This window comes from Athene cunicularia (assembly GCF_003259725.1).
Source record: "Athene cunicularia isolate RWA chromosome 2 unlocalized genomic scaffold, athCun1 chr2_part1, whole genome shotgun sequence".
NCBI classification, from domain to species: Eukaryota; Metazoa; Chordata; class Aves; order Strigiformes; family Strigidae; genus Athene; species Athene cunicularia.
Window position 1 is genome coordinate 35,945,108 of NW_020799095.1, and position 23,408 is coordinate 35,968,515.

General features: G+C 36.6%; 1 protein-coding gene across 5 annotated transcripts in view; it reads right to left on the reverse strand.

The window, feature by feature from the left end:
* MPP7 (membrane palmitoylated protein 7) overlaps positions 1–23,408 on the reverse strand; it is a 159,212-nt gene that overhangs the window by 120,480 nt on the left and 15,324 nt on the right. Inside the window, exon 1 of one of the 5 annotated variants that reach the window (XM_026842254.1) lies at positions 495–525. The exons of the other annotated variants lie outside the window; for them this stretch is intronic. The gene's annotated coding sequence lies outside the window, so the exon portion shown is untranslated. Of the gene's footprint in view, positions 1–494; positions 526–23,408 lie in introns of those variants that run through there. 5 annotated transcript variants of the gene reach the window in all.

Sequence of the window (23,408 nt, forward strand, 5' to 3'; positions counted from 1 at the left end):
GCCCCCGAGGAAGGAGCTCCGCCCGCCCCGACCGCTCCGGTCAAGAAACACCCAGCTAATCAAAATCAATTAAGGCGTTACATAGCTTTAATTATTTCTGACTGTATTTACTTGCGTAATTAAAGGCGTTTCTATTTCTAGGCCTTTCCGGTTGAACGACAGATACTTAAAAAAAAAAAAAACACAACAAAACCACCAAAAACACCCCCACAAACCTAAATGTCTCAAAGTCACAGAAATGTCTCTCGACCTGCGGGTACCTCCTGCTCACTACACAAGCTCATTCACCAAGCCAGACACAGTTCTAGTTAGTTTCACCGCCAAGTTCGTTATGGTGACACAATTTAACGGGGTGCCAAATCCCCAGGTTATAAATAGCCAGGAGTGGGGCAGAAGCCTCCTGGGAACAAATTCCAAAACTAAAAATCCTAGAATTACAGCTCTCCAACGGAGCCGTTTTTCTGCATATCCCACAAATAAGAGAAGCCCCTTACCAAGAGATGAGGGAATAAGTCTTGTTCGTGACCACCTGTGTTGTCAATACAGAAGGACTAGCAACGATGGACAGTCAGAAGAAGTATGAGGGTAGGAGTGAGTTGAAGAGTGCAGAGATGAACAGCCTTTCATATAATCTTAGCATCAGTGGCTTCTTTCTAGCATCTTCTATTGCTTTTGAATGGAAGTGACTCCACTACTCATGCATACATTTTATTTTAGACAAGTTCATTTTTCTACAAAAGATGAGGTAGGAAGATAGATTCAAATTTTTCTTTATGGCAAGCATCATGCACTTGGAGACAGCACACAAGAAGTCTTGGTTCTACCTTTGACTGCCTGTCCAAGCCTCAATAAACTGCATAATATTTACTTCTGAAAGGTTATTTTACAAGTTACTTAATATTTTTGGCACTTGAATGAATATAAATTGATTTTCTTCACGTTTAAAAGGCAGGCTGAAGACTCTTGGCTTATTTAAAACAGGTAAAAATGTGCAAGTATAAACCTAGGGATGTTACAAACCTGGGGGTAGGGGGAAGAACATAAAACCACTTTGTTTGATACAAGAAACACTCAACCTGTTTTTTTTCTAAAGGATGCTACAGTTACAAAGACTATAACCTTGATTTCCAGAACTAAACCAGCATGCCTGCAAATGGTATTTGAACTACCAGATAGAGATTTCATGTGGAGACAGGAAATTTGACGGCCATTCAGTCTTGTATTTGTCATGGGGCCACAAGTAATTGAATGACTAGGGACATGTATACAAGTCTCCAAAACCTAGTCAGCACAGGAAATTGCCAAAGGAGGTTTTCTAGACTGGGAGAAGTAAGTCTGTTTTGGTAGACAAAATCTGAATTGAAAGTGGTGGTCTACTCTTTTGGAAGTTTTAATGGAATGAGATCTATCGAATCCTTAAACTCTTCTGAGGAAGTTTCCACCTCCTCAATCACAGGGTCTCTGACAGGCTACTGGAACCTACTTGCGGCTCCTGACAGGCTTCCAAAGCTGGTCAGCCACCCCTACAGGCGGTACATGTACGTTGTCAACAGGAACCTTCAAAAAATCTTGATCCAAAATTAGTGTATAGAGCACATGGTGCACAAACATGATGGGACTTCAAAGGCATTGCAGAAGCAAGATGCCACCTCTGACTCACTCAGCTGTGGATATAACAGAAATGAAAAGAGTGGCAAAAAACTCTAGGTATAGAGTCCAATTAAAAAAAAAAAAAAAAAAGGAATATCTATGGCAACTACCAAATGTTATTAACTAATACACCAACACAGAGAAGACTGACTATCCCAATCTGAAAAGGACAACAGCTGCCCTCACTAACTTTCTCCTGATCTTGCCATCATATCAATCTTCAGCCATCAGAAAAATTCAAGGCTTCTGCATAATATTTTTCTGTATAATGTTGTATGAGTGTTCTCCATTTTGTTTAGCTTACATAAAATTTTAGCTTACACCACGGGGATGTTAGAAACGACTTCACTTTTTTAAAAGGCTCTGAGAATAACAGATGACAATTTAGACACTCTTAAGCATCCATTCAGAACATCCAACTGCTTGAATTTATACATCTGTAGGGACATCTTTAACAAATACTCAGTTTAGAAAAACCATACCTCTGAACTCATTATATCTTGTAGTCTGCCTTGTACTTCCATGGCTCAAATTTAACTGTGAAGCCCCCAATGCATCACAAAAGAGATCTCCCTGGTTTCTACTTACCGGAAAATTTTTACAGATTGAGAAACAAGATGATCTAAATGATAAACCCTAAAACTACTATTAAAAGAGTATTGAAGAAGTCATGTGCTGAAAAATACTAAGATGTTAGAAATGAATCGCCATTAGTCTGTGGTGGTTATTTCCAAGAGTGCTGAGGTCTCACTATAATGAGCAGTTTGATCACACCAGGCCAAAGGCTGACTTAAACTGGCCTTCCTGACTATGGCTACATGTTTCAGCCTTTATAATTTTATTGTCTTCCTCTTCAAGGATGAACCCCCACTAGACCCCTCCCTCACTGGATCATTAACAGTTGCAGTCACTACCTGACCACCCATTTCCCAAAACATGCCAGAAACTCATACCGAGATCTTTTCTGTCATATTAGACCAAATTTGTTCAAAGGTCTCAGAAGACAAGCACAACAGGGAAAAGAGAGCACAGCATAAGATTTGCTTCCTTCGCAACTTCAGCAATAAATAGGTTCCTCCTCCTGAGGAGCTTAATCCTGTTGTCAAATGGAAAAATCTCACTTACCTAGACACTCCAATAGCAACACTGAAACTGATATCCCAATTTTCTTCTTCCAGACTGCTTTTGCCCATGATATTCCTTCACCCACATGGAGACCATAAGATAAAACCTGTTTATCTAGATACCACCTTTACCTGAAGCCTCTCTAAATACAACTGCGAAGCACATAATTTCAATGAGTCAATCTAACATAGAACAAAAATAGAAATAAAATATAGAATATATTAAAATACAAAATATATTGTAAGTAATATAGTTACTTAGGTATTAATCATCTATTATACATTAGGAGTTTTAGGCAGATCCTCGCTGCCTTAAAACATAACCATGTTATAAGTGAAACACATTCAATAAGCAGCAATATTGCAACAGTGGCAAGACTGCAACCTGCACCTTCTCTGTCTAACGCAAAAATCCCTATGTGACCTCTGTCCAGCATAAAATTTTAAATGTCAGTGTTGGAATTGAGCACATTCCTTTAAATGCATGAAAACATTCCTTTAAATACATACACTAAAGCTACCAGTTTAATTTAAAACAGCATCACTGTAGTAGATGTCAGGTACCCTTAGACAGATCCAATTTTCTGCAAATAAAACATACCAACTGACAGAATAATATTAGTTTAATAAACTAGTTTAATAAAGCTATTCATTAAAATGTGACCTAAACTACATCTCAGATCAAAGGTTGCTCTTTCGGTTTGGCTTACTGGTTTGGGCACACTTTTAACACTTTTCCCCTAGCTGCAAACCATTCCTTTTCTTGGAAAATACCTGTCAGCAGGTACCACAGCCTCTGCATTAATTACCTGTACAAACAGTATTATTCTGGCATGATTTCTTGACACGTCTGTTTGAAAAAATGTAAGTAACTACAGTAAATTATAAACTTTAACGCCCCCCCAAAAAAGCTGAAAAAAATGACAACTTTAACATTTTCCATAAACGAGAAATTTCAGCAAAACCTGTTGCAATAAGTCATCCAATAACCTCAACACTCCCTAACAGACAATTACACACGCTTTGCACCAAAGGGCTCTGCAACTCCAATTTTAGAAATATACTCCATATTTTAATAGTATTATAATGCAGTTTGATCCCACATCTGCAAAAGATGATGGAAAATCTCTGATAGAAGTAAAACCAGGATTAAGACCATGCTTAATTAAATAGTAAATATTTGATTTATTTAAATAGCTTAGCCAAGTATTTGTGTCAACCGCATAATTTACTTCATCGTCCTGTGGCTCAACAACACACACACGTACCAATGCTAAGGTCTGTTAAACAATCATGTTTAAAAATCATCCTCAGAAATACATAAATATTCAAATACTATTAATTCAAATTCAGAAACACCCCCTACAATGTTAGAATGTTATTTTTCAAACTCAAAATTTTGTACACCTCTAGAGCCAAACAAGGCGCAGATATTTCACATTGCTTCCATACTTTATTCCAGAAGTTTTGACCACCCCTTGTCTTTCAGATTAACTAATCTTCTGAATGCTTCTTTGTTCAGCATAACTTTCCATAATCCACTTCTGTCAAAATGTAATGATTGGGGGGGGGGAGGAGATGGATAAAGGGAAGAGATGAATGAATGAATGAATGAATGAATGAATGATTAAACAGTACATATTCTTTTTTCTGAGAGCAAAACCAGAACAAACCCCACTTTCTTAACATAAGTTTTTATCAAAAAAACCCTCATGACAATAATTTTCATTTTAATCTGTTTCAGATTGCTTTCTTTAATGTGAAGTTTTAAAATTTAATATGAGCAATCTGAAAAGTATATGCCTCTAGCTCAGTTTTGGAAAAAGTTTTGATTTGTTAAGTCATAATTTATTAGCTGCATCTTGAGTGTAAGTAACAAAAAACTTCCTTACGTGTACATGTGCACAGTAAAAACAAAGTACCACGCATGGACAGAGAGCTAGTCAGAGGAAGTATGAATGTTTTATTTCCAGAAGTTTACAAGCTTTGCAAGCCAAATTTCTCTGGGATGCTATGTTTGTAAAAGAAAACAAAGGTGAAGCTGAATAGCCAGGCAATGACACGTTCCAGAGCCTTTACACTGCTGGTACATGAAGCACACCAAACACTCCTTGCAGTCTCTGTTCCTCCCTGGAAGCTCCCTGTGGCCGTTCTTCACCCCTGATTCTCCAATTCCATCTAAATCCCAAATGCCACCAACAAAGCTCTCATCCTGCTTCAAACCCTCCCCTCTTCCTCCTTTGCAAGCTCTGGGAGCACCACTGCATGGAGCCCACTGTATGATTTGTCACACAGGACACACTTCCAGTTTTATCTTCATTATCTTCATTTTCTCCATTTCTCTCCTTCTAAGGGTAAAGCTCCCCCTCTCAGACCTTGCTGTCCAGATTCCACCTTGCTGTTTCTTGATGCACATCTATATCCATCTTACCCTTTCCCTGGGTGACACTGCTATGTACTCACTATTCTTGTTGTGAATTCATGAGTCTCCTCAATGTCATGATCCTCCACTAACAAAACTTGCTTCTACACCTCTTCTTTACTCACATCCCCACCTCCTGACACTTGGCTTTTACTTCCCTTACTGTTTTCACTTTCTCCAGTCTCCATTTCCACTCCTGTCCCACCACTGACACAGCTCTAACAACCTCTCTATTTTTCACACCATTGCTTTCCAAACCTAGATTCACCTTCCAAATCTATTTTTGACCAGGCAGTCCTTGCTTTACTAGTCTCCAAATATCTCCTTCAAGGCTCTTCACTTTCTTCTAGAACATGGATTAGCCTAATTCACACAGTCAAGAAACCTTAAGTTTACAACACATACAAGCACTCACGGATAGGAACAGATCAGATGGGAGACTTTTTTTTTTTTTTTTTTTTCTTCCACGTTCTCAGTTACATATAATCAATGCTCTGTAACACGAGGAATACTCCCTAAAAGTTTTGGAACCAATCATATATATATTTTCCAAAGTTATACATTATAGTTCAAAAGAGATACAATTAGCATTCATCTTCAGTGCAACACTTCAAGCCTGATTTACTCTATGAGCACAATCATTCTGCACATTTTAGTTAAGTACAAATTTAATTAGCAGAAAACAGATCAATTAGAATTAGTTGTAAATTTTGTCTTGCCAATCAACATACATTCCCACTGCAAACAGAGTGCCAGCCTCTGAGATTCAAGTCATATTTTCAAGTTTAAAAGCCACTTAATTCAAATCTGAGATACTGATGGATGAAAAAGTGTCACATTCAAGGCAAGGGATAAACTGTATGTCAAATTCACACTGCAGCAAAGACAAGCTCTCAGATTTCACTTCATTTGGCCAAAAAAAATCATATTCATTCTTCATGAAGAAAGTAATTTTAAATGATAAAAGGTCAATAAACACCAATGGTAAGAGAACTTAACTTGGCAGTATTACCTACATGAAGAATTTCTTCTGTTTTTCTTGTTCAACTCACAGCTTAATACATTACTTTAATGTCTTAATGTATATGCCAAGAGTCCAAGTTAATGTTGCTGTTGGAAACTAAATATTTGTATTTCCTGGATTTTGCAGTTTTAACTAAGTGAACAATACTGCATTGATACTATTTTGGCATTTGTTACAAATAACAAAGTATTTTTTCTTATTTTGTCTGAAACTGTATAAATCAGAACTAAGCAATTTGATAGTGAACCTTTGACATTTTTTGTTATTCCTAGTAGCCTCTCCAACTTATATATCTTGCAGTTTATTAGGTAATGCTATACAAATCAGTAAGCAGACCTTCTTCAACAAGTGTAGCCAAATAAAAGAATAGAAAATCTTTTTTTAAAATCTGACGTTTTGAAAAATAAAATACTGTGAATACAGAAGTTTTGATAAAGCAAAAGAAAAATATTCTACAGGAAAAATGTTTCTTTGAGATGGTGTCATTGAAAATTCCCTAATAGCACTGGAGAGTTTAAAACAGGAATGTGCACTGTTCCTGTGCATGTCATATACTCCCTTAGGCTCCTATGATACAATATAACCAGAGTCAGTTCAATCTTCCCTCTGAATTCAAAAGCCAAAATACCTAGAAAGTCAAAAAAATAGAGGGGTGACAGGTAGCTGAATTCAGCTAAGTGCAGCTATGTGAGAAACTACATCTGTTGTACAAAAATTATAGTCACTGCAAGTAACTGGCTTCTTCAAGTAACGTACTGATGTGTGTTCCTTGAATTAGTATCCTCAAGTTGGTAAGACAGGGAACGGAACAGTGGCTAGGGAGCATCTGGTACTCTTGGCTCCTATTTTGACAGATGATTTAAGGGCACAACACTGATAGAAGTCAGTTGAATACTTTTTTATCATCTTGCATTCTCAGAATTAAGACATTAACTGGATTTAAAAAAAAACAAAAACAAAAACAAACAAAAAAACCCCACATAGCCGCCCAGGTAAGAGATCTGTCCCCAGTGCCACCTTTTCCAGTCAGGTTCCTACCCTTGGAAATGATGTCACATAAAGGACTCAGGTGTGGCCCTACCAAATTTAAATATCTACAGCACTATAACATTTCTCTGCAACACTGAAGAGGCTATGAAAGGAGAACAATTGAATAAAACACAAACAACAAGGAAGCCTCCTCTCTCCTACCACTCCCTAGATGGAGGAGAGGGAAGGAGAGGAAAGGGGACACAATACATCACCTGTAAAGCCCTTTCAATGTTCTTAAAAAGACCCCACTTCTTTCTAAACTTATGATGATTTATAGGGTTTTGTACGAAGTGACCATCAAGGACTCACATTACTATAACAGCTGTGAAAAGCTCAGGTGGGACTTAAATGAAGAGATCATACTGGAATTGCAATTTACACCTACATTAACCATTGCTGTCGTGACCATACCAGCAATGCCACACTGACAGAGAGGACATCTGCTGTCTACAAACGGTACAGAGCAAGGCTATAGAAACACAGATACTGCACTCGGAGCAGAATTCAAACAGGCCCAACCAAATTTTACCATGCCTGCCAAGATACCAAAACAACCCATTTCTGCAGGTAAGTATTCAAAATAAGATATTTTTTAAATGGAATTGAGAACATTCCCATAAACTTTTAATTTAAAGCGTTCGAAGCCAGAAGAGGGAGCTCCTGCACTTTTCAAATAAGTCAACGTGGATTTCATCTTGTCTTTGGTAACAAGAAAACAGCTCTCCTCATCTCATGACACACACAGGTCTACATTCGGTCACTTAAAGAGCAAATATACAGAAAATCTAAAATTGAACTTTAATATATATAATGCTTTAATTAGACATGACTGATAGAGATTTTAAAAAGCAGTTAAAATTAGCTTTACTTCCCCTCCTCATAAAGTGATCATTTTCACATTGCATAAAGTTGAAATAATTGTCAAACTATTTAATAAGTGAAATTACATGATCTGTAAACAATGACACAATAGGCATGAAAACCCACTGAATTTCCTAACAGTGGAGGGGCGTTGTTCTTATCTTTAAGTTCACTAAGTTGAGCATATATATTATCTAGAATTACAAGAAATGAGGAACTGGATTTTGATAATTTTAAGACAGTTAAGAAACTGGAGAAGTGCCAATTAAATATTTGCAATGTATTGCTGTAGTTGTATTTTGTCAATAATCTTTTTAGGAAAGTGGTGGTTTTTAAAACATCTCAATCCATAATAGCTATAAATAAAGCACTTTCTGCTTTTCTAATGAAGATAAGCGACAAGTATTGCACAGATTTTGTGGTCTGGTTCCTTACTATAAAGGCAATATTCACCCAAAATAAGAGTAGACCACAAAAAAGTCTAAGGGGACAAAAGTTTTCACAGCATGCTTCATCAGAACACATTCCATACAGATCCTTACACCAGATTCATTACTGTGATACCAGTTACATTTTCTAGGTTGAGGGAAAATACAGGGAATAAAATGGATCGGCTTTAAAAGATCTTGCCGTAGTGAATTTCTCTTCAAAGCACACTTCTCTTCAAAGTACATATACATGGTTTGCAATTGAACTAACACACCTTAACCCTGGAGGTAACTTTCGTTTCTCTTTCAGTGAAAATGTCCAGGACTGAGCCAGTCCTTCCTTTTATCTGTAACGGTCTAGTAAAGAATGTCCAAGAAATTTGTTCCCATTGAAAGAAATTAACCTGTGAAAACTTCTCACTAGAAAGCATATGCCAGCTTGAAGAGGAAAGATGTCAAAAATGTAAGATGCAATTCGTGGTGAACATATTTCCACCTTCCAGTGGTTTGAGTTCCAGGTAAGCACTCTGGTTTCCCACTTCACATCCCTTTCTGCTATTTTTCATCAAGATTCTCAGCCTTTCAGGTTCCCAGGCCAGTGCTTTGGACTTTGATATATAGTTTCATTTTCCCTGTGGTAAAAGTGACAACATCCTGAGTTTCTTCCCAAAGTAAATGAAGCAAATTTCTTCCGCTCCTTACTGATGACTATATTAGCATTTCCCACACAACTCTCAGCTTAATCAGAAATATAAAACTTAGCATCATCATATTCCAGCAACCAATTAGCCATCTGGTCTACGTAACTTCTAATTTGACAATCTTAATATTCTTGAACTAATGCTCTGTGCTTAAAAACAGAATTGATAGACAGCAGAATCTACTCATCAATGACAAAGTCAGTCTAACTGCAATGGTCTGTTATAAAAAATCTGGAAATTTGGCCTCATGATAAAGAAAAATGATGCTCAGAATTTTCCCACTGCATCTGCTATGACCTTCAATTAGGGTGGTGAAGGAGGAGAGGAAGAAAAACCATAAAGATAAGAAGCAGTGCAAAAGCAGCAGTAATATTTGCTGCCAAATTTCACATCACTGTCAGCTTCTACCGTATAGCAATATAGTTATGTAGTCTAAATTTCATACAGTTTCATAACTATTCTTCTCTCACTCATCAGTAGGCTTCAGATTTTTGGAAAAATTAGAGTACAACTCCATTTTTCATGGTATGTTATTTGCCAAAATACCACTGTCACAGCTCATTTTAGGTATGGCAGTATGATTAAAGCATACTAAGAAGGTTTTGACATGTAACTTAATGTTCACAAATATTGTAATTGTTACTCATAACATTATAAACTAGTTTAAACATTAGGACCTAGAAGTTAATTCCCTAAAAATTACTAACTGGATACCAGAAGATATTTCATCATTATGTAGCTCACCAGTTTCCAACAAAACAAAATACCACCTTTCAACTGAAAGTAATACAGTCATCACCAGCAAGGGAGTGGCAAGGAAATGGAAGTTAAAAAGCATATATGCACTCTGGAAGAGTTTTTCAGCACGCTCTAAATTCTTTCATCCAACAGCCCAATGGAAAAATCAGCAAACATAGAGAATACGACAACACACATCTGGTGGTCTCTGCTGTTCAGCAAATGGACTAACAAGTGATTAGTGCTGGTCAGATAAAAGGTTTATGTAGGATTTTTACTGGCTAACATTTTGATCAAAACTTTAGAGATTCAAATTAATTTTTCAAAAATAAATATAATTTAAATGTCAAGTGTAAGTTAAATTATTTTATTTTGAAATAACTCAGTTTTAAATACGTTGTTACTCAAGACATTCTTGCAGAGCCTTGGGCTTCTTCTCCAAGGTCAGCTTGTCTGGTCATCAGAGTCTCTGTTACAATGCCATTGCCTCTGCCCTGACCCTAGCTGGGAACATAAGGCAGCAGAGAGAGGAAGAAAACTCTTCTCACAGTGTTTTCTAGTGTGAGAATAAGTAGGAATGAGACTCATAATTTCTCAGCCTGAAGATACAATCACATCTTACTAAAATAAAATTTTTAAAAGTGTTAAAGTGTTATTAAGTGCCACATCACACCATTTCAAGCAGAGAGTGTACAAGAAAATTAACAGATAATAATAATCAAATTTAAAAAAAAAAGCCAAGGGTTAATCACATACAAAACGTACAGGTAAGTACATGTAAATGATAAAATAGTGCATTTTGAAAATCAGCAGTGTGCTTCTCTGTTGAATATAATTCATCACACACATTGACACGAAGGAGGAATGAACAAGAGTTCTTGATCTTCTCCCTCCTGGCCACATGCAAAACCCCTTCAGGCCCTCATGAACTACAAACTTACTGAATAAAAATAAGAACTAGGAATTCTAGTTTAGAAAGCAGTGCAAAAAACCACAGTGTTGATGGGTGATTTTCAAAAAAACTCTTTTGTACTGATATGCTCAAATAATATAGAATAGCACTGAATATGGCCCAGCCTCTAACCTCCCCACAGTCATAGGCAGCTGTAATGACAGGATTTGAAGAATATCTAACTCACTAAACACCCAGTGATAACATTATCACTTTTAGTACAAAAGCTATAAAATCTACAGTATGTCAAAGACCAAAGTTATTAGTAATGTCATGGGTGCTTTTGCAATAATTACCAATGTGAAAAATGCACAAGTATTTGAAAAATACACCACTGCTGCATGAGAGAGAACTTAAAATCATGAGAAAAAAAAAAAAAAGCCTGTAGAAATAACAAACCCTCTAGTTGTACATCTAACACTGAAAAAAAATAATAAAACACACAAACCAGGCATTCAATAAGCTCTTCATAACCACTAAAAGCACCAAAACATGCTGCTCAACACTGGGTGGAGAAGGAAAAGGGTTGAGTCTGAGGTAGCCACCACTCTCCTTCCTTGCTTTCTGAGACCCACAGAGTTTGACAGCTGGTCAGCTTGATTCCTGAAGCCAAATGCCAGTAGTGACCAGCCCAACCACTATCTCTTGTACCTGACAACACCAGAAAGCAGCCACCCTGCTAAACTTCATGGAAGTGGCTTAGCAGGACTCTGAAGACCAGTGATGGTTCTTCACCCTCCTCACTTAATCAAGGTAAGTAAGATCTGTCTGTGATCAGCAGATATGCATGTTTAAACTCTTTTTGTCTTATCTTTCAACCCCAAATAAACCCACCCTTGCCTGTGGGCTTAAGTCAATTTGCAAACTGAAGTCTTTATGTGTGCAAGAGAAGAGTATGAATCTAGTGGGGGAAAAAAAAATTGTCTCGGCTCCCATTGAGAGCTAAAGGAAGACCTGAAAACAAATACGAGCACTGAATATACTATCAAGCTTAATTCCAGACTTTGTTACAGCAATTCTCGTGCTCCATGCTTGCTTTGGCTCAGAATCAGCCTTGGTGTGCTTTCCGGTGAGAAAATGTGATTTCGGCCGAAAACGTGTACGTTCGCACTTCCCAGGCACAGAGCAGCTGCAATATCCAATAGTCTCACCGTAAAAATTTACCTTGGAAGTGGAAGGTTGCTCCTCCTACAAAAATCTAGCAAGTATATCTTGAAACAACCTATGTACGCTGTTAGCATTGGAATTACCCCATATTTTACAGTTGTAAGTAATCATTGTCCCTCCCTTCTCACTCCCCAGAATACACCCCATCTCACTCCTTGTACAGGACAAATCGTGGTCACCAAGCGTATTTACTTTGTCCTTGCTGTCTCATATATTTGCCTTATTTGCTGCAAACCCTCCAAACACTTCTCTGAGGAGAGGATCATCTTTTCCTCCTGCTGCATTTCCACATCACTTGCTCAATATACCACAAGATTTTGAAACATTATAAAAGTCAACTCACCCTTAAAAAAAAAAAACAAACAACTAAAAATAAAAGCATTTCAAAACACGCCTGTTATTACAAGTACTAGTCATGACCCAAACTGACAAAAAGTAAGAATCTATAATAATACAGTATAAATTGTCTACATTTCAAAGCCTAATGATAGAATAAATTAGAATAGGCTGCAGCGGACAGAATTTTCTGGAGTATTACACTGGATTACTAACAGTCTTTTTACATATTCAGAGAATATTTCCTTGATTTTAAATTCCTCAACCAGTTCAATACAATAACTAGCCTAAAATCCAAGTAACTAAGTAGGAACTTCAACATAGGAATGCTTGTTTTCATTTGCTTGTATACAAATGAAAAACTAAGCATGACAGGAAAATTCCCTTGTTCTGCTTCCTCAAAAACCAGTAAATTGGATGCATTCCTCTAAATTATCAGGGAAATCAGTATTTCACTTTTTCAATGAAACTCCTGAATGAATACTAGATGAGTCTTCCCATAGGAATGCACACCTACATTTTAATTGATACATAAAATTATTTATTACATTCTTCATACTTTCAATTCAACAATGACATACTGCCTATTTGCATGGAAATTAAGAGCAAAAATATTATATTCAAAATTTAACAGTTTCCCATTATTCTTAGCAGTAAAAGTACAAAGAATAAGAAAATTAAACTATCCAATTGCTTAAATAAAAAATGTACAGAAGTACATTGTACAGTCCTGTTAGCAAAAAAAAAAAAAAAAGTTCCAGATTCTTACATTAGGTGTTGGCAAATACGATTATTAAAAAACTATACTGTGTTACAGTTTTCATACATTTTCAAAATATTCATACAAGGGAGCTTCTCTGTACTTCATCCCCCAAATTCAAAGAGAAGGTACAGATGGGTTTAGGTCCGGACTACTGATTAATCTGTACTGTCTTATTTGAGATGCTCTGATATTTAAGAGCACTTTAATGAAAACCTATATGCACAACAGCACAGTTACAACTAACTTAAACCTCTGCTGAGCAGAGAAGACTTTTGCAAGCCAGCTTCCAAAGAATCACACTGGGAAATCCAACTCAAGTATGTCTGTTTAGCAGTATCTCTTGAAAAGTTTTAAATTACCTGGAAACACTAATTAAAATGTGATTAAACTTAGTAGAACAACTTAGCTGCAGCGGCAGGAACACGATGCAGTTCTCTGTTTCAATTATCCGCTGCACTAACGATACCCGACCTTCCCTTTCCCACAACCTTTTGCAATAGCTAATAAGCCTTACAACTTTGACAATAACTGAGATGGAGGCGTTTGAAAACAGTGTGTCATGTAGGAGCATCAAAACATTTATACAAAAAGAAAAATTATGTCAAAAATGCAAATCTTGAAACGGGTCACTTTTAGTGCACCTGACAACAATTTTAGTGATATTCTTTCAAATTTGGTTGTGAAGAAACCGTTTTCCCTCAGTCTTCATACACAAACTATATACGTTATCATGACAAATCATCAACACCTACATGGCTCATTAGCTGAATGAACCAGAGCTTTCTGAAACACTGCATTCATCTTTGCCACCAGAATTTATGGTAAGCGGCAGTAGTCATTTGCCACAGGGCATGGCAACCAGCAGCAAGAGAGACTACACCTGGACCACAGGAAAACTGGCATTACCAGCTCTGCTGTATATCCTTAAAGACCTTCTAAGCCCATTGATATCTGGCAGGCCATGGATGCAAAACTAGCTTAGCAGAAAGAGTGAAATATGGTGTAATCTGAAACAAAACCAAAATACTCCTGGCCTGCTGCTAAACAATACACAAATATTCCAAAACTTGTTTAGTGTAAATCCCTCAGTCTCCACAGCTCTCCTTGCACTAGAAAGGAAATCTTTCCAAACTGAAAGAAAAAATGCAAATTTTTTTCTTTTATTTCCAGGAGAGAATACACAAATCAGCCTAACACCAGAAGGAGAGGAAGATGTATATCCAGGTTTATTTATGTGCCAACAAACATGCCGGTTTATGTGTCAGCACACAATACTCTCCCCACTTTAAAGAAACTGCATGTCTTCTTTAAAAGACCAAATCAGAAAAAACAAGTCATGGAAAATCAGCAAAAAAAAAGTCACATGTAAAGTTATGAAAGAACTAAAAAAAACAAGGTGAAACTTGCTGTTTTATTAATCTGCAGTAAGGCACTGGGAGACTGCCAAATTAGTTAATCCAAATACACAAACAAGTTAATGATGACCTGAGGGAGCAACACTGGATTTACACATCGAAGGAAACACCATGTAGGAAAATGTTAAGAAAGCGCATGTATTTCAAAGCTCTATGCTATTATTTCAAAAGCTCTTTAATTCACCAGATGGAATTGTGTAATGAACACAGACAATCAGAGCCTCCCAGAGGAATCCTATAGTAGTCCCTACCCTCATCACAGGGTGGGAATTCATAACAGAAACTTCAAAGAAGTAAAACTAAGTAGTACCCTGGTTATAAGTGTTTTTGGAATACCCTACCATGCACCTTCTAAGGACCAAAATGGCTTACTGCGTTCCGCAAGTTCACGTGATCTAAACAAGATATACTTTATTTTTATTTTTTAAATTATCAGAGTGTAATGGAAGGACAAAATCATGATTCGCTCCAAGTTTCCATTCAAACTAGAATTTCAGTATTTTAACACCAGACAACAAAAACCTGAATTATCTGAACTGGAAGGAAAGATACTTTTTCACTCCTGGCTTTAAAAATGCACATGAAAACATTTTGATTCCCAGTCAGTTGCTGATGTTAAGCAAAAAAAATTTGTCAGCCTCTCCAAAAAATGATCCACCTTCTGGAAATATTTTCAAAATTAACACTGAAAGAAAAAAAGGCATTACTTCTAGTTTCATAAGTAGAGAGATCAGTTTTCAACCTAAAGACAGGATCAGACTACTTAAATAAACATAGGGTAGAGAAGTCTACAAATCCAGACTTCTCTACTCTTCCTAAACATTTTCATCTACATAGTTGTATTTGGTTGTGTAGAGACTCAGCTGTCATTCAGGACGAGTTCATTTGCCACAATCAGTGGTAGTATAACTGGCCAGTAAGTATGAAAACTTCTTATAACAATAGTTAAAATATTATTTTAGTGAGTGTAAGATACCCATGCTGTCTGTTTAGGCAGCACTCATTAACCACCATCAAGTCTGAACTGCAACTAATAAAACAACGATTACAAGTCTTCCCCAAGGTCTCACCTGTCCTGTTTCCCAACACAGGGTATATATGGTAGGAAGGCTGAGCAACACAGTCACAGGCTTTGCCCGCTCTACAGTCACCTCTTCAGTCCCACCAGGACAAGCTGGAATCCAGGGATAACAAACTCATCCATTCCATGTCAACTGTGGAAACGTTTGATCTCAATCATTCTTATAGTATTTTGACATGATACTTTATAGAAAATTAAGTCAAACACCTAGGAAAGTACCTGGCTTCTAGTTTTGTATGAAATTATAGATATTTAGAACTTATTTTCAGTCACTTATTTAGGCTTCTATCAATCCAGAATATATCTGCAATGCCACCACCACTCTGTCTCTCTTTTGCCACTTTCTGATCCACCTGTGAATAACATGTTCACACAGCCTGAAAGTTAGATTTGTGTCCTCAACATGAAAACAAGCCATTGGTATTCTAAAACCGTTTGATGACTGAAGCCCACTAACCCATATTCTTCCACTGCTAGCAAAGGCTGGATAACACCTTCTTGCTCTTCAGCCAATTTTCACACAGGAGAGAAAACAATAACTAAGTAAAACCCCAAGCCCTTCAATACTTAGCCAGAGTAAAAGGACCATGTAGTACAGAATCCTACTTTCAGGAGAGCCAGGACAGAGTATCTAACACACACTGAAGATAACCCAAGTAAAAACTATTTACTCCCCCCCAGTGACCAGCAGCACAGCGTCTCAGTCAGACTGACTCTGGACTGGCACCAGTACTACCAATAGATTTGTAAGGTTTCATCCTGAACGCATTTTTTTGTTTAGACTCTTCACAATATCTTGTGAGAATAAGTTCTATAGCTTATGCCAAGTGTAAAGCTTTTTTTTTTTTTTTTTTACTGCATTTGGTACCCCAAATTCTCAGAAATAGACAATAAATAATTTCCTATTAATGTCCTCCCACTATTTATAATCATCTTTCATGTCTTCCTTCAAGCACTTCTCCAAACAAAAATTAGTTAATTTACTTTTTTTTACTCTTTTAATGGGAAAGCCATTTCATATTTGTGATGTACCCTGTTACCTCTCTTTTCATTACAGTGGCTAAATATCCCGGGAGATTTAGATCAGTCAGAATTACAGAGAATTACATCAGTCCCAGAAAAGAAGTCAATGTCCAAGCATTCACAAAATTTTGGGGGGAAGAAAACTTTGTCCAGGATTTTAGAAACAGGCTGTGGATTTTTCTATGTCCTTTCTGCCTGTACAGAAGCTCAGGAACTTTCCGACATTTCAGCAAGTACGTAGGAGTCAGGGCCCAACCCCTACTCATACACAATAACTGGGTCACAAAATTCAACATGCATCACATCATATGACTTGCACTGGGTGATGGAACAGGGATGCATGCTCTACTTCTGATTACAAGATGCTGTATCTCTTTTGTCTTTCTTGATTAAGGAAAAAGAAGGAACCCACTGTCTCAATACCCTATTGCAGAGTTATCCTCCTGGTCTCTAAATTTTTAAGTCAAGCTCTTTCTTGTCATCTAAACCTCAAAAGTGCATCTTTTCTTCAAAAATATGCTTTCATAGTAAAATATGTTAAAAGAAAACAGTTTGTAAAGCCTAATACATGTGCATATACACATTTTTCTATGCTTGTCCCAGATAAAAGTAAAACAAAACCATTTACAGGGGGATGAGAGATGGCACAACAGTGCCAAGTGCGGTAACTCCAAACTCCATATGAAAGTAATCAGAGTCAGAAACACCATAATGTGAATAACATCATACAGGTTGTCACAATCAGTCATCAGTTATGAAGTAAACATATAGTAAAATAATATTTTTATATTATGCTTAAGCATAGATGTATAAGTCTGTTTTCCCTGGCACGTCTGTTGAATATAGCAAAGAAAATGTGAGATCCCCACCTGCAGCTTGCAACAGCCAAGATCATTTATTACAAAAAGTTATCTTTACAGAGTATTTTTTATTCATGGTGTAACAAGGAAATTGGTATAAGTTTTGACACACATAATATCTCACTAACTTAAAACCCTGGAACTACTATTTGATACTTTCTGCAAGATGTTTCTGCCAGAGAACATTTTTCCCTTTTAGGAAAGAAGATGGTAATAAGTTCACACATTAAACCACAACTCTCCATCACATAATAAAGTCCTTCAAATTCAGCACCTCCTTAAACTAGCCATTACAAGTTACACACTACAATCACTTCTTAATTTATCTAAAAATAAATACAATGTTGATGAAAGTGTTAAGAAACACATTTAAGACAGCAAATATCTAATGGAAAACAGAAAAACAAGAGGGAAGGGATTCAGAATGCTCACTAAAATGAGAAATGCCTTCTGCAATTACTCAATAAGAAGCTGAATACAGCTATTCACTGGAATTAGGAAATTAAGTTTGCCTTCTTTTCTCTGAATTCTATTAATATACAGACATCATGACGCAAAAGAAGTCTGCACATGCACTTGTATCCATTTTTATTTTGTTTAGAACTGAACGTCTCAACTTTGCAAATATATTTAAAGGGCCAGAAACGTGACTACTTCTGCCTTTCTCTAGCTGCCTCTTCTTTCATCTGTCCTACACACTTACTTGTCTTAAATTTGTGACCAATTCCTATATAAATTGTAGAAATTTATGCACACTAAAAAGAATTAAGAAGCAGCTAATTGTTTATATGACTGCTAAAAAACTAATTAGAAAATTCCTGGGTTTGGTTCTTGTTTTGTTTCTTGGACCTTATATAATCACAGTTCCTAGTATGATCATACCTTCATGCATTTTCTCCATACCTGATCAGCTTGACTATTTGAAAAGAGCAATTTAACTTAGATTAGGGAGTTGTATTAATCAAGTAATTATGTTCTATGTAAGAAAACATTCAGATTGTTAATCCCTTAGCATCTGTAACCAACACTGCAGCCTGTGACTTCAGACCCCTTAACTATGAAGGATCTGGGTTGGACACATTGTAAAAAACACGGTACATTTGGTCAACAGTTTCAAGATAGATCCTTCAGAATTTTACTTGTGATTAAGATCTAATTCCAGGCTAACAAACTATATGCTGCCCACCAAGTGCTATACTAGTTTTAACTGGAACTACAAAATTAAGATACAGACCCTAAATGTTACAGTGCAGTGTTACCTGCAATCCAAAATACCTGTGTGCTTTGAGTGCTTAGAAAGCAACCAACCAGCTATGTGACTTCCCTCAGGACTCCACTGCAGAACACAAGACCACCGTTAAGTTGGAGCCAAGCTTGCCTTCTGGTTTAAGAACAGTAGCTGTCTTGCCTTCATCAAGGTTTTGGGTTTTTTTACGTAGAGGGGGAAAAAAATTAAGAAGGACCATCAGAAGAAATGCATTCATTTTACTTGTATCTCCAGAACAAACCCCTCAGGCAGCATGAGATAAAGCTTCAAGACATTCATATGAAGATTTAAAGGCAGTCAGGGTTGACTGGAGGTAGACCCCTACATATCCATATATTGGTGGTGAGTTAATGACAGGCAGGATAGGAGAAGAAAACAAAAGGATTTTGAAGGGAGGTCTGGTACACTGTATATAACTCAATAACAAAAAAGAATCCTGCAGAAAAAAAAAAAAGAAAAAGAAGAATGACATGGTACAAGCGATAGCCTTGTAAAACCTTTGTGGCAGAATTGTGTTGCAGAGAGAATCATAACCAGATGCTATGTAGTATTACAAGAAAGGCTAATGTTGCAGTAATTGACAAAAGAGATTATGCGATCCAAAATATTTGCAATGTTTAAACTCATAAAAAAGAACATAACTTATAGATATTATTACAAGATTTGAAATTACTAAGACTTAAATATAGTTTTGATATGATGCTGAATTTGGAAAACATTTTCCTTTTTATGAGTTCAAGTGAGAGACAGAATAATGGCATCATTCACAGAAAATCAAGAAAGGGCATGAGGAATTTTAGAAATGGTGATGAAATTATGGTATGAATTGTATTATCCAAGAAATAATGTGCTTTTTTAAAATTATAAGTTAAGAGTTTCCAATAATTTACTTGAAAATAGTAATAAAACTAATAAAACACTTTGCAGTGCAATCTAATAACACATTTTTTTAAAAAAGCTGGCAATATATACTGAGACATTTAAAGCAATGAAAATATTACTTTCTGGTTTTGTAACTGATATAATCACAGTTTTGGCTAGTGACTGTATGTCAGAAGAATTAATCTTAAGCAAGATAGCAATGTAGAAAAACAAGTCTTGAACAAGTTACTTCATCATCTGCATCGAAAACACCTATAAAAAGGTGAAAGTGCTAGTGTTGATCTAGGGAAACAAGGCACCAATAATTCAACCTTTCTAAATTAAACTTATTTATGTACAAAAAAGTATAATAATAATAATTAATATTTTTTAGCTTTTCACTGAACTCAACAACATGGTTAATAAAACCCAGGGTTTTTAACTTCCCTGAGATCAAACTAGAATTCATTACCTTCTTAGTTTTTCTGTGCCCAAACAGATTAACTAATACAATAGTTTCATCTGTTATTGTCTCTAGCGAGTAAGAAACTGAAAAAAAATAGGAAGAGGAAGCCCTTCCATAAAAATAATCTTAAAATAGTATCTGTCTGGAATGATCTCTTTCAATTTTTCAAAAAATCCGAGTGCTTTGTTACTTTCAAGTAATGATTTATAGGGGAAAACACTTCTGTACCTTCTAAGTTAGGACTGACATTTTGTCCTGAATTCAGTTCAGATAGAGTTAACGTGTTTCCCAGTAGCTGATATAGTGCTGTTTTGGATTTTGGATGAGAATAATGTTGATAACACTGATGTTCTTACTTGCTGCCAATCAGTGTTTATACCAAGTCAAGGACCTTTCAGCTTCTTGTGCCCTGCCAGCGAGTAGGCTGGGGGCCATAAGGAGTGGGGAGGCAACACAGCTGACCCAAACTGTCCAAAAGGATGTTCCATACCATATGATGTCATGCTCAGTATCTAAACTAGAGGGAAAGATGAGTGGGGACTGCTGCTCAGGAACTGGCTGGGCATTGGTCAGTGGGTGATGAACAATTGCACTGTAAATCACTTGTCTGTATATTCTAATTCTTTATTACTATTGTTTTCAGTTTTTAAATTATCATCACCTTTCTTTCTTGTCCTATTAAACTGTCTTCATCTCAATCCATGAGTTTTACTTTTTTTCAGACTCTCTCCTTGCTCCTGCTGGGGGCAGCGAGTGAGCAAGTGCTCTGTGGTGATTGCTGGCTGGAGTTGAACCACAACACATTTGAACAAGACACAACCAGGCACAAGTAAATCGAACTGAAGTAAGCCTAGTTTTCATTGAAAACAAGAAGGGTACTTGTATCATCACATTTCTTCTATTCCATTGATTCCAATGAAAGCAATGCACACTGCTTGTAAAACAATGTTCTGCAACTAAGATCACTAGTTCTTATACTTCTTTTTTTATAGTTTCAAGTGCATTTCATTATCGTTGTTAAGAGATGAAGGTATTGAACTGTCATATTAAGGAACACAACCAGCTCTCTCCCATTATGTCTGTCCTCCCCAGATAACTTCCTCCACAATTTATCTACTGGAGAACATGTCATGTTAATCGCATTTCTCAGTGCAAGGTAGACACCACACAACTTCTTTACAAACCCTTTGGATCTCTTGGTCTGTGACAACCAGCTACTCCTCCTTCACCATCCAAGGAGCTGCACACCGTACATTTTGAGTAGCAACACAGAGGATTCCTTTTCTCAATCTCCTTGCCTACATCCTCATAAGGGTACATCATCTACTCTGCCCCACACTTCTTTCTTCCCATCAGAAACAGAACAGTGCTCAGATCATCACGGTCCTTCATCTACCACTCTTCAGGGAAGTTCAGTTATAGAGTCCAGAACAGTTTCCTCCCCCAGACATTCTTCAATCTTAAAAACCCCACATTATTATGAAACAATTTCTAACACTGTAGCTGTCTTTTCAGAATAAACAGTTATGCATCCCTACACTACCCTACATTGCCCATAGCAGTAACATTTACAGAACAGATGTTGACTGCTTTTAGTAGTTCCAGTGATTGTTCCATGCCCACATTTTTGTTGGGAGATCTGCAGGCAGAAGACAGAATGAAAAGGTTTCATTTATGACCTGACCTGTTATTGAAGCAGTACTGAACTTGGCAAACTCACTAACATTCACTGGTTGAAGCAGCAAATCTTTGTTTTACCCTTCTACTGCAGAGTACTAGAACAAATGATTACTGGCTCCATAATGTAAGCCTTAGCCTAATGTTCATACTTACAGCTTCTATTCTTCAGCTGTCAAACTGAAAAGGAATACCAATAAGCTACATAACTCTGTTAAAGCTGATTTAAACGCAAATGAGAGTCAACCAACATGCAGATGAATTACAAGCTTCTGGAAAAAAACACTTACCTCCCAGCAAAAAAAAGTGATGTACCAGCGTGTTTCAGGTTATTACATAAAAGCATTTGAACTGAATATCAGTAAACACCAGCTCATGAAAGAAAATTTTAGTAAAAAGGCATGCGCTAACATTATATTGCTGACTTCTAACTAAAACTGAAGTAGAACACCTCCACTTTAAATATTTAATTAGGCAGGAAATCTAAATCTCATATCCAATTTTCTTTCACCAAAACCTCTTCATCCTCAACATTACAGTAACTTCATTTATTCTTAACATTAACAGGTGCTGTTTGAATTCAGTGCCAAAGAAAGGATAGGACATAAGCATAATATTACATTTGGAAACACGAGTGAAATTTGGCAGAAGCTAATGTGTTGAAGTATCCAAGACACTGCACATGTACTCCTTGCAGTGAACAGTGCCAACTATGAAAACTAAACCACTTTAAGGTAAGATGTCTTGCAGATCAGATGTATGGTCTGCGCTTACTTCATATTCCAGACAATACAGGTCACAAACCCCAATCCCACAATGGCCCTTCATGCACATGTATCTCCCTTCCACTTCACAGCCATCCCCAAAAGGGTGCAATCATACCAGTGGTTCAAAATATTTTTCATTATTGCTACTTTATCACACCCAGGAATTGCATATTTAAAGAAGTCTTTCACACGCAAAGGCAATCGTTGTCTTACACTGAGAAACCCAGAAGATTTAGCAGGTTGTAGCTAAAAAGCAAAAGTTAGTATGCTTATTTGCATTGTTTCATGGAGTGAAGTTTTTCACATTTTTTTTCACTTTCAAGGTAAGTCAGTCATTAAGAGCCAAAGTTGGCTAAATTTCATTCTTCTACAACTTGGCGCTGGTAGAAGTACAACTTTTGAGGGTTATCACACAGGGCAACACAGAAACACACACATCAAGTTTATTTTTGAATGCTTTGGAAGTTTAACAGCCAGGAAGTTTCACAACTAGGTTATTCCTTTCTAAGATCTTCTGTAACCTTGGCTTCTTCATCTGAAGAGAAAATTATTCTTTTGCAGAATTGTTTTGCCACCACTCAGAAAAAAGAAAAAAAGTTTTAAACTTCTGAAGTAGATTCATAGTTGGGCCCTCCAGTATGGCCTGCACATTACAGAAAATAGCTTTTATTTATTTTAAAACAGCTATAAATTCCCTCTTCTTTTCCTGTATCAGGATTCAAAATCACAGTCTGTCTCAGGAAAAAAAATATAAGCTTTTTTAAAAAAAGAAAAATAGTCCTCAATTAAAACA